General features: G+C 37.1%; 1 pseudogene; it reads right to left on the minus strand.

The window, feature by feature from the left end:
• On the minus strand, positions 1-6,333 carry LOC145104442 (plant cysteine oxidase 4-like; annotated as a pseudogene).
• Between the last annotated feature and the right edge of the window lie 4,688 nt (positions 6,334-11,021).

Genomic DNA, 11,021 nt, shown 5'->3' on the forward strand with positions numbered 1-11,021 from the left:
TTACGTCTTAATAACACAACCTTTATACCGACCCCTTTGTATCACAAAATCATCAGGAGGTTGAAATTCTTCTAACCATGCAACTTGTAAACATATTTCTCCATTTACTTCTTCATCTGTACAAGAGTACAAAATCAAAATGAATCAAAGTTTGACTTTTTGACATTAGTCAAACTTGAAATCAACTCATGTATATGAACATATATTATGGTTGATCGTCGGAAATACATATAGTGTCGCCTGGCATCGGAGGAGTGAGACAATGATAGGATGTCAAAGATAACACATGGAGTCATGACATGAAAACAATGGATGTTGCCATCACTTGTTGGAAATAAAATCGGTGTCCTTATGGGACCCGTCATCATACCATCTTTGACAAGCTTTGCAGGTTGCCCTGATTAACAAATAAGTCTATTAGAATGACAAAATTATAAAACTAGTCCTCATAGTTACATAAACTAACAAAAAAGAACCTTGGGAGGATGTATCAAATTGTAAGAGTTCATCGAGTCAACCATATGCTTTTGCATGCATTGATACGTAAAGTAGCTTACTAAAAACGATTATTCTAGGATGATTATGTAGGGGAATGATGGAAGAAGGTGACATACAAAATATCCTTATCTAACTATGTAAGGAATATGTTGAGAATTTAGAAAAAAAAATGTCAACTTTTTATAATATTTTTGAGTTTTAAAACTTACACAAAATTTGTCACACTCGTGAATATGAATATATTTAATTGGTGGCAAAGATTGATTGGTTCCAATGTGTTCATTTATAGGACATGTCCAACTACATACTAATTATGCTTCCTGTTCTAACCCTACATGTGAAGGCTTTGTTTTATTTGGAAAAAATTAATAAAGTCAAAAGATATAAAACATACACACATACAATAAATACATACATACATACATACATACATACATGCCTACATACAAACATAGATATATATATATACATATATACATACATACATACATACATACATACATACATACATACACACATATACACATATATACACACATACATACATACATACATACATACATACATACATACATACATACATACATACATATATATATATATATATACATACATACATACATAAATACATATATACATACATACATACAAGAAAGATGTATATCAACAACATCATGTGATATGGGTCCATTGGTAGATAAAGAATCTTTAAATGCATTATAAAGCTTCTGTATTTGAGGCACGATTGAAATCCAAAAGCTGAAATAATAATCCTACTTTTGTAGGAATCTCGTTTATTACAAAAGATTGAAAAAATGTTGAATACCATACAAAAGGATTGTCGAATGTGTAACAAACCAAAAATACCAATAAAAATTTTCATTTTCAAATCATCAGTCTATTCAAACATTTGTTCCAAAATCAATCATAGTAAAATGTATCTCAAACATCAGAGTAGAATGATAACAATCAACATGGAAAAATCATCAGGGGATGTTGTGTGGTCAAGTCGGGTCCTTCCTATTGGAATTGGAAGTACCTAAATATATTTAAACCATAAAACTGTAAGCATAAAGCTTAGTTAGTTCTCTAAACTATATACATAACATAAATATCAATGGGCCAACCTTAGGGGTATATTTTAACCCTGTGTGAATGCTATGATCTAACCATTGTCTTACAATAACTCCCAGATTACAGCCCAATCATAACCTTTCTGCTATGATCCAACTATGGTCTTCCGTGCAAGTCACAAATAGAAACAAGTGTTGTCATCCAACCATAGTCTTTCACACAAGTGTTGTGATCCAACCATATTCTTCCATACAAGTGTTGTGATCCAACCACATTCTTTCATGCAAGAGTCATAAAGATAAGCTAGCAACCTACATAGTATAGTGAAAAGAATCACCTTAATCTACAAACAATATAATCACACACTCGAGCTGCTGATACTGGAACTCCTCACACAAAAAATATCCACAATGAAACCCTAATTAAAAATTAAGGTAATAGCTAACCCTCAAAGGGTATTGGTTCATAACTAACCCTCATGGGACAAAATACAATTTTGTCATTCCAAGACTAAAACCCAACCCAATTAATCAAAAGTCAAACCGGTCAAAAAGTCAATTGCCTTGTTCTATACTCAACATAAATAACTACTCTATGCTCGGCATATATCCTCATATGGAAAATGGTGAAAATCATGCCACACTAAGCGTAGGAAGCTAGACTCAACGTAGCTCTGATGATGTCCAAAGTTCCATATTAAGCTCTTAATATAAAAGGCCAATCTCCCAACTCTCAGATCTAAATCTAACGCATGTCTTAATGGGTAAAGTTTTTGGCTTTATCCCTTTGCGTGGCCAAATAGAGCACAAGACCAAGCCCTAAGTCCATAATACCACCTTTTGCTCAAGAACTCATGCATGGATGAATGAGAGTGGCCAAGCTCTCATTTTTATGTCTTTATAAGGTCAAAAACGTCTAGAAATGACACTCAAATGATCTCGAGTAGCTCATACTCACAAAGACCAAGGTTATAGGGACAAAAGCACAAAAACTCATGACCAACAAGGTCTAACATGAATAGTCATCAAGATGGAGACTTTATACTTTGTGGAGGTGGATTATGAGAGGCAAACTCTAGATCTACAAAGCTTGGAGCTCCCAAGTGCTTCCTCAATGAACTCTTCCTTCAAAGATGCACACAAGAACACTCTAAGGCCTCAAAACTCTCACAAGGTGGCTAGGGTTTCAAGATGACTGATTAAGATGATGGAAGCTGAGCATGGAGAGGGATTCAAGAAGTTAGAGCCTTTAAATAAGGCTCATAACCCTAAGAATTAAGGTTTTGGTGCAACACACCTACGCTTAGTATAACTAAACATACGCTTAGTGTAGGTCATTAAGCCCCCGTATGATATCTTCCTCTTAAGCTCATCGTATGGGACTATCCTACGCTCATCGTAGGACATAAAAATGCAAAAATGACAATTTAAACTTTAAAGAATTATACCTAGGGATATGTGTAACACTTGGACCCAGGTATTTTCCCTTTTAACCCTTGAAGCAAAACTTAAATTTTGAAAGGAATCCCCAAGCACGCTGGTTGTCTGTTTATGTCGCTTAGCGTACATAGGCAGGTGGAAGCGGGAACCTGAGCCACGTACGCGGGGCGTACGTGGCCAATGCCAAAATCCTAATTTTAGGGCGTGAGCCCTGTTTAAGCTCACTTATAACTCTTGGACCCTCACCTTTATCAGCCTCCACTGCTTATTAACGTCCCTAAAACCCTAGTTTGTTATTGAGAGTGATCTTTGAGCTTGAAAGTAACTATGGTGGCCTTTTTTGTGTGTTTGCAAGAAGAAGAACTTGGTGTGTAAGCATTGGACGTGGTTGAGCTTCAAGATCCTGAATCTACATCATCTTAGGAAGCTTTTGAAGGTAAAAAGCTCATACCTTGTTGTTTCCTTTGATAGCTAGAGTTAGGGTTTGTTTATGAGATCTTTTGCGTCCATGGATTCTCTTTTGTGAGTTTGGGAAACTCTAGAGGCTTAAAATGCTAGATCTTAGTCCCTTTGATGTGTTAGAAGCATAAAAATGTTAGCTTGGTGGTTGTTATGACACCATGCATGGATTTAGTGTAACACATGTTCCAGGTATTATTTAATTTATCTAATTTTTAGGGTTTTGTGGATGGACTCGGCGAGTTGGGGAGCTCCAACTCGGCGAGTAGAAGTCATTATGAAAACGCGGATTTTCAATCCTACTCGACGAGTTAGACGGCCCCGACTCGACGAGTAGGCGCTATAAAGGAAAACCCTAATTTTTAGGGTTTGCACCTTATTTAAAGAACATAATCCGCCTCTTGTGGCCTCCCTCACCACCCTATTAGCCAGAGAAAACCCTAGTTGGACCTTGCACCTTCTTGAGTTAGAGAAATAGCTTTTGTGAGCAATTTTGGTGTGTTTGTGAAGGATTTTAGAGCTTGAAGAAGAAGGAGCAAGGAGAGAAACAGTAGACCCGACATCTACTCTGTATTGGCCACCATCTTGAGGTATAAAGTCGTTACCTTGATCTCTAGTTGCTTAGATCCCTTTTCTTGGAAGTAAATGGCCATTTTTGGTGCAAAATGGAGTCATACTCGGATCTGGACTTATCACAAGGATATGATTCCAGATCTGGACCTCTCTAGGTCCCCAATGACATAAAGTTGCTCACTTTATCCAGCTTAGGCCCTTTCCATGCACAAAAACCTTGTAGGAAGCTTAGTTTTGATGTATTAGCCTTGTGAGGCCTTGCATGCACGTAAAGTTTGCAACTTTACGTGGTAACTACACTAGGGAAGGGTGGATTTGGAGTTTGGGACCTTAGATCCCACTGAAAAGGGCTGAACACAAAAGGGACTGAAGGAACTCGTCGAGTCCCTTAGTTGACTCAATGAGTCGGGTAGGGTTTACCCGTTTTTGAGATTCTGAATGAGTGCAGTGAAGGATTAGGGTTTTGCTACTGCATGAACTCTTAGTTTCTAGACATTTTATGAACTCGACGAGTCACTTAGGTGACTCGCCGAGTTGACATGGGATTCAGTGGAATGAACTCAGGAAGAACTCGACGAGTTGCTAGGATGCACTTGACGAGTTGAGGTCAACATGGACTGTTAACCTTGACTTTGACTTTGACCAGGGTTGACTTTGAGGGTATTTTATGGGATTATGACAAGTTAATCACATGTTGATTATAGGCAGTTGAGGAGGAGCAGTGCGTGGGATATATCTGATCTTGGCTTGTCAGTTTAGTATTCGAGAGGTGAGTCTCCTCACCATACCAATGGGTCTAAGGCACCAAGGCCGGCCCATTTTGTAGTATGTGGTACACTAGCTGTAATAGAGATATGTGGTATGATAGTTAGCTATATGATAAGTGGTATGCTAGTGATTATATGATACTTTCAGGGAAGACCATGGCGGGAGCCCATGACACTTGGATAAGACCATGTAGGGGAGCCCATGGCTTGTTAGTTAAAGATCATGGAGGGAGCCCATGAAAGACGTATGAAAGGCCATGTAGGGGAGCCCATGGCTTGTCAGTTAAAGACCATAGGGGGAGCCCATGACACTTTGGTATAAGACCATGTGGGGGAGCCCATGACATCCTTATATGTTTGCATGCATGGCTTATGTGATATATGTGGCTTTTATAGCTAATATGATATGTGATATGTGGATTGTGTGTGAGGTATGCTCTGGGGAACTCACTAAGCATTATCTTACAGTTTGTGGATTTGTTTCAGGTACATCTGAGCCCAAGGGCAAGGGTAAGGCTTGATGGCGCGACGTGCACTCTCTCTCAGGCGTTTTATGGGACACTCTGATGATTTGAAATAAAATTGTATATGATATGAATTTTGAAAACAATTGTATTTGAGAATTTATGGTTTATGGAAAGTCGTTTGGGATAATCAAAAATGAAAAAAAAATATTTTCAAAATTTGGGTCGTTACATTTAGGACCTTAAAGTGAGTCTTGATGGACAAAATTGGATGTTGGACTCCCATAAGGCATGCAAAGGCATATTCATGTTTGTTAACCCATTCCTAATTAGGGTAATTTGTATATGTTCAGTGTGGGATTTTCCGTATCAGTAGCTGAGCCAATTAGTATTTACCAGCAGACCGAGGTGAGTCTCCTCCCTGTATCCATGGGTCGAAGGCACCAATGTCGGCCCATTATTTGGTTATGTAGAATGCTAGTTGTGGTGTGATATATATATATATATATATATATATATATATATATATTTGTTTGTTTGTATGATCGGGTTGAAATATACCCCAGGGCGGGGCCCACTATCGTACGATCGAGTTGAAATATACCCCATGGTAGGGCCCATACTTGAATATTGGGTTTGAATATACCCTAGGGCTAGGCCCAATTGTATGTTTGGTATGTGGTACTTTGGGAAAACTCACAAAGTTTTTGCTTACAGTTTGTGTTGTGGTTTCAGGTACTTCAGGTACTAAGGGGAAGGGCCCGACGTGATGGCGCAACATTCACTCCCCACTATTTTCCGCACTTATTGATATTGTCACTCTGATGATTTTATATGATGATTATGTAATGGATTTTTGGAACAAAATTATGATTGTAAATCCTAATTAAAATGAAAAAATTTATCCTGGTTTTGGGTTGTTACAATACGGGTGCTACAACTCTCACCCGCTTAAACCAAACTTTGTATAAAGTCCGACGCTGAATATAACACTGGGTAATGCTCCCTATCTCCTCTCCGGGCTCCATTGTCCACTATGAACCCTTCCGTTGCTGTCATTGCACGTTCACCAAGCCCACTACATTATTGCGTAAGGTATTCGTCTTCCCATCGAGGATCGCAATCTATGTAATTTAGACGCTCATCAACATGAATGTCGTCCAAGGGCACCACTGTGGAATCATCAGCCAAACACTTCTGCAGTTGAGAGATAGGAAAAGTGTTGTGGATCTGACTAAGCTCATTAGGCATATCCAACCGATACACAACATTGCCCACCCACGCGATAATCCTGAAAGGACCAACATACCCGGGCCCAACTTGCCCTGCTTCTGGAACCGAATGACACATTTCCAAGGCGACGCCTTCAGAAACACAAAGTCTATGACCTGAAACTCTAGGTATGAACGTTGCCGATCAACATAACTCTTCTGGTGACTCTGCGCGGTCTGCAACCGATCGTGCACCTGTTGTATCATCTCAGTCGCTTGAGTACTACCTCAATACTCCTCATAACTCGATGCCTGACCTCGCCTCAACAAACCGAGTTCCGACATTTCTTGTCGTAGAGCATCTCGAAAGGATGTCGATCAATACTGACGTGATAACTGTTGTTGTAGAAAAACTCGGCCAATGGAAGATAAGTAACCCAGTTCCAGCCAAAATCTAACACACATGCCTTGAACATATCCTCAAGTGTCTGAATAGTCTGTTCATTTTGTCCGTCTTTCTGAGGGTGGTATGTGATGTTGAAAAGTAAATGATTACCCAAATCCTCAAGAAACTTCCTCCAGAACCTGGAGGTGAAACAAACATTGCGATCAGAAACCACTGAAACTGGAAATTCGTGTCGAACAACTACCTCCTTGATTTAAACGTCAACCAACTTCTCGGCGGAACTGATCTCAATAATATAGATGAAATGAGCGCTCTTAGTTAACATATCAACAATCACACATATAGAATCAACCCCACATGTCGTCCTCTCTAACTTGGTGATAAAGTCCATGGTGATTTCCTCTCATTTCCACGTGGGAATGGGTAACGGTTGTATCTTGTCGTGGGGTCGCTGGTGTTCGGCCATGACTTTCCCGACAAGTTATACATTATGATGGTTATGGGACAATTTTTATACTTGTAGTACTTGTTTTAAAAATGAAAATTTTTATCGTATTTTGGGGTTGTTACATCTGTCATCTATGCCATCTACTGTGGATTCCTGAGAAGATCAACACATGACAACATGACAATTTGGCCTTCTTTTTTTAATTGAAATCATGAAAATTAGGGGTGACAACTCTCGACCCAAACCATAACCCGACACTGACCAAACCCGAAAATAAGCGGGTTTGGGTTGAGATTTTTGACCCGTCAACCCGCGAACCCGTATATATATATATATATATATATATATATATATATATATATATATATATATATATATATATATATATATATATATATATATATATATATCATGGTTGCAGAAATCGGGATTAATCGGCGATTAATCGTGGATTAATCGTTTGACGTTATCCAAGCGTCGATGATTAGTGTATTAATCGGAAATTTAGGATTAGTCGGGTTTGGCGGGATTAATCGGTCAACAAAAGTCAAAAAAAGTAAAAAAAAAGAAGTCAAAAAGGTCAAAAATTTCAAAAAATCAACTTTTTTTTTACTCCAAAAATTTCAAATATTATACCAAAATGTTCATATTTTGGTATTTTCAAAATTTCAAATTACAAAATTTCTTATTTTCTAATTTTGAAGTACTTGTTTTTCTTAAAATATATTAATATTTGATTAATTTCAATATTTTATTAATAATCTATGGTCCCTGGTTAATCCCCGCCAAGACCGATTAATCCTTAACACCAGTCGACTGTCGAGCTACTGTCGAACGATTTTTACAACATTGATATATATATATATATATATATATATATATATATATATATATATATATATATATATAAAATAAATAGATATATTTATTATTAATGAAATATGATTTCCTTCCGTATTCGTAATATTGCGTATCATTGTACTCCTTCCATATTCGTACAATCGTGTGGCTAATTTTTTGCGGTGCCATGATAAAAAAGGAAAAAGCTCATACTCACGAGTCATTTGATGAGTTCTTTTTAATATAAATAGTAGAAGACATAAAATTATTTATGTGACTTTCAAAAGATAATAAATTTAATTTTGCATATTGTTTCTATTTGAATGTCATCATTAAGAAGTCGGTGTTGGAGGAAGAAATGAGAATTCTAGTATGAGTGAATTACCGAATTAGTTTTTGGAATTTTTTGAACAATTGCATTTTATATGAATGTTTTCGTTTTTCAATTTTATTTGGATGTTAATGACTTTATGACTCTATGTTGAATTTTTTTTTGTTAATGTTAATGACTTTAATCACTTTATGAATTTATGTTGAAAAACCTCATTTTTTGAAAATGTGTTGCTTATTTATTAAACGGGTTATGCGGGTTGGGTTCGACTCACTAACCTGTTAACCCACGAACCCATGTACTTAAACAAATTATATGGGTTGGGTTAGGTTGAGATTTCCAACCCGCCAACCCAAACCCAACACGATTGTCAGGCCTAACGAAAATACTCTGTTTCATCATATAAATGCAAGTAGACCAAGACCATGATGATTTATGACCTCCTCTGTGGATTTTAAAATATGGAAATAGAAAAAAGGAATATAATATGAAGAAATAAATATCGACACTATTTTAGTACTTCCCTCAAATTCCAAGATATTATTAGTAGATGTCGCATTGACTTTAAAGACTAAGGCTATCGAGTATGATCACCATTTCATCCTTCAATCATGTCATTTTCTTTTTCCATAATCTCAACACCACAACTAATGGGTGTGGTCCTCACATTATCCTTTAGTCATGTCGTTTTTTTCTCCATTACATCAGCGTCATGTGAAGGAGGGACTTGTGTGGTCAACATGAATATGGGGTGAAGAATGTGAAATCTAAAGAAGTAGGAGGGAAGAAGTTGCACCTCCATACATAACCGCGCTCACTAAGCTCAATGCTACATCACCACGACGTGAAGGAGATGTTCTCTCCTATGAAAGGGCCCCGAATCAACATCACTCGTGTGATGCCACTAAACGTCGCAATTTTGGCAATAACATTGACTCTAGCGCTGCCTGACACCAGTCCGAAAATATAAGGTTCTAATGTTATGTAAAGTTTATTGTCAATGTAAATGTTAATCCGGAGCATTTCATCCTATAATAGTTTTCGAGCCTAATATCATGTATACAATTTTTTTTCAAATATTAACAATTAATGATTATGATTTATGATAAATTCAAAATTTCATATCAAAATAATTAAAGAATAGGTTGCAAAAAGAAATCTAAACACCTAATGAGCCTAAGGGGTCGTTTGATAGTTGCTAATTGAATTAGAGCTGACTGAGTTAGAAGCAGACTGAGTTAGAAGTTCTGACTGAGTCCACATCTGACTGAGTTTATTTTGTTTGATTATTTTTCTGACCGACTATGGTGAATGATGAAAAAATGACTATATTACCCTGATGACCACATACGAATTGCTCGACTCACTTAAACCTGTAGTTATTAATTATTTTATTTTGTCATCTACAAATATAAGTTATTAAAATATAAAAATAATATTATAAATAAATAATAATATATGACAAGATGTATTTTGTTATTTTAACACGATGAAGTAGTGTTGTTGTACATATAATATAATTCAGACTACATTTTGGAATAAAGTTGATGAAGGGTAAAAATAGAAATTCAAAAATATAGAAAGTACCCTTTCAGCAAGACTATTGCTATATGTTGCTTCACCTCTTATTGCTCTAACATAAACATACCCAATTTGCCCTTCTTTAGAGTATCTCATCTTCTTGTTTTTTTCTAGAAACTTATTTTATTTTGTCATCTACAAAAACATCCTTCTTTCATATTCTCGGGATTTATGTTTTTAAAGCTTCAAGAAAAAGGCGTAAGGTTTTGGCAGCTCCTTCGCTACTCTTCCTTCCATAATTCCAGCTTTCACATTCTTTGCTTCACAATTCATCTTCCAATCCGAAGGTAATCTTCACTTTTCTTAAATCTAATCCCTTCTTCATCTTCCAGATCTTTTCAAATTTGCATTTTTATGAACCCACCGATCAAAAAATCTGTTCTTCTAGTAGTTTTCATCTAGTTTTCTGAAATCGTTCTATACGGATTGTTAATATACATTATCCTGCATATGCAGTCCATTCACTTCGATCTGGGTCTTCACCCAATCGATGTCATCTTCCGAAGCCGAGATCCGTTCCTGTGGTTGTTGTCTACTAGCGAAAATTAAGTCAAAGTCTCCCTTAATTTCGATAAGAGGAGGCCACAACTACGACCACAATCATTCGAAGACGATGACCTTCAGGAAGAAGCGAAGGCGTACAGGAGGAACAAAGATGAAGGGCAAATACGTGAAAGGATAAAAAGGATCGAGTCGGCTTCTTTTTGTTGGAGGACCGAATCAACATAAAATTGGGGACCGAGTCCCTGAGTTGGACCGAGTCCAAGGATGCTAAAGTCAAAACAAACAAGCTAATTGGGGGTTAAGGACCGGGTCCTAACTTTGGACCAGTTAGAAGACTTATCAAACAGGCCCAATGAATTGGCAAGCCTTGGGCTCACCCTTGGGTTGAGTTATGCCTCTTACTAAAAGCCCATCCTGCCCAGGCGA

This window comes from Lactuca virosa, chromosome 4, assembly GCF_052849685.1.
Source record: "Lactuca virosa cultivar CGN04683 chromosome 4, Lactuca_virosa_CGN04683_v6, whole genome shotgun sequence".
Lineage (NCBI taxonomy): Eukaryota > Viridiplantae > Streptophyta > Magnoliopsida > Asterales > Asteraceae > Lactuca > Lactuca virosa.